Genomic DNA, 2,617 nt, shown 5'->3' with positions numbered 1-2,617 from the left:
AAAAGAGCTCTCGAGTGGGCCCAAAAGCCCACTCTGTGCTTGACTCAGCCTCACAGTACCTAATTTACATGTGGTGCGTAAATTATTTCTGTCTCTGTTCTGCATAATGTTTGTTCTCTCTCTCTTCTGCCTGTTCCTCTCACCAAGCATGGCCTTTCTTCATCCCAGATCTTTGTCTTCCCTTCTTTAGCAATATAAAAAGGACTTTCTCAGCTGGTTTTTCCTTTTCTGCCCTCTTATCCGGGTTTGTTTTGCATCTCACTTTTTCCTTTTTCTCATTATACCCATGCTACGAAAGATTGAGATAAAAACAATCTCAATGAATTGTATCTTCAAGAAGTATGATATTCTGGTTAGCAGAGTTTATGTTTAACGGACACTCCATTCCTTCAAATAGCACAATCCTTTTCTGGTAGGTAATAGAAATAGATTAATAATTAAGGAGTACATTGAGGTGAGCATAGCATCACATGTAGAGAAGTTGAATCACTATGCTGTATACCTGAAACTAGTGTAATATTGTGTGTCAACTATACTCAAATTAAAAAAAAAAATTTTTAGGGGCATCTGGGTGGCTCAGTCGGTTGAGCATCCAACTCTTGATTTCAGCTCAGGGTCATGATCCACGCTCAGCAGGGAGTCTGCTTGGGATTCTCTCTCTTTCCCTCTCCCTTTGCCTCTCTCTCTCAAATAAATAAATAAATCTTTAAAAAATAAACCATTTAAAATGAAAGGCTAGATGAAATAATGGTTTTTTTGGTTCTTTTTTTAAAAAATCATTACAAGAACTAAGAGAATGGAAGACTGCATATAAATAAATTCAAATGTATAGTAGAAATTCTAAATGCTACAAGATTTCAGAGCAAGAAGGTATTATTCTGTATAGGCATAGTCAAGGACATTTTTGCTGAAGAAGGTGAGATTTGAAACAGGTATTAAAAATGGGAGTGATTTTGGGCCATAGCTAGCATGACACCTTCTTAAAAGCTTATTGCTTTGAATTTCTGTTTTTGTTTGTTTGGTTGTTTTTTTTTTTTAAAGAATTTATTTATTTATTTGACACAGACAGAGACAGCAAGAGAGGAGTGGGAGAGGGAGAAGCAGGCTTCCCACTGAGCAGGGAGCCCGATGCAGGGCTTGATCCCAGGACCCTGGGATCATGACCTGAGCCCAAGGCAGATGCTTAACGACTGAGCCACCCAGGCACCCTGCTTTGAATTTTTGAATTGAAAGATGGGCAAAGAGGAGGAGAAATGACTTTGTGAATGAATAAAAAGCAAGATCAGAAGCGCCAACACAAGAAAGAACTGGATAGGTATGGACAATGTGGACATTTTCACGATAAGGGTGTGTTCTGGCCAACAGTAAAAATTACTTTTGATTGTGTAGGTTGGAAAAAGATTATGGAAGATCTGAAAACGAAGGAATGTAGTTTGGATTTGGTATGGTAGGTAATGGCGAGGCCTTACATGTTCCACCAATAGTATTTGAGGTTTATTAGTCTGATCGTGCTAAGTAGGCTGGGTAGGAAAAAGAAGAGAATAAAGTCATGGAGATTAGGCAGGAGGCCTCAACTTGGCTAAAAACAGTTTCATATATTTTTACATCTCATTATGATTTAGAAAGTATCCAATAAACCCACAAAAGAGGTACTCACATCAAGCCATGGAGGAAGGTAGAGCAGATATTAATATTTTTACTCTACATGAGAACCGAGATTCAATCTAGATTTGTCCAGAGTCATAACGTTGGTAAACGGTGTTGTTGGAACTCAGAACTACTTTTTGCCTTTTTAATCTCTAAGCCCAGCATTCCTGTCATTAAGAAATAGAGATGAAAGGGGAGATTTCAAATACTGGAAATGAATAATCTATGCAACTTTATGAGGTATATGAATCAGCATAATTCACATTACGTAGTAGTAGAAGTGCTGGCCTGAATATCAAGAAATGTAAATCCTAATCCTTGAGTTAATGTGATCCAGTGTGACCTTAAATAAATGTTTTCTGTCATCTCCTTCTTCCCAATCTGTAACATGGGGGTTGTACACCAAATTCTCTTTAAATTCATTCTGGCTCACTGGTCTTAAAGTTTGTGAGTGAATCATCAGTTAGCCATTTGGATGACCAAGTGAAGTTGGTATCATAGCGATAAAGAAAATTGGCAAACAGAGTCAACTTGAGGTCCAGGGATGATGAGCTCAGGTTTATACATCAGGAAAGAGTTAAAGGGAGTGGTAGGGAGAATAACAGCTACCTCAATGTGGCCACATCTTTTTTTTTTTTTTTAATTTTTTATTGTTATGTTAATCACCATACATTACATCATTAGTTTTAGATGTAGCGTTCCATGATTCATTGTTTGTGCATAACACCCAGTGCTCCATGCAGAATGTGCCCTCCTCAGTACCCACCACCAGGCTAACCCATCCTCCCACCCCCCTCCCCTCTAGAACCCTCAGTTTGTTTTTCAGAGTCCATCGTCTCTCATGGTTCGTCTCCCCCTCCGATTTCCCCCCCTTCATTCTTCCCCTCCTGCTATCTTCTTGTTTTTTTTTTCTTAACATATAGTGCATTATTTGTTTCAGAGGTACAGATCTGAGATTCAACAGTCTTGC

The sequence above is a fragment of the Neomonachus schauinslandi genome, chromosome 2 (assembly GCF_002201575.2).
Source record: "Neomonachus schauinslandi chromosome 2, ASM220157v2, whole genome shotgun sequence".
Taxonomy (NCBI): domain Eukaryota; kingdom Metazoa; phylum Chordata; class Mammalia; order Carnivora; family Phocidae; genus Neomonachus; species Neomonachus schauinslandi.
This window is presented reverse-complemented; position numbering follows the sequence as displayed.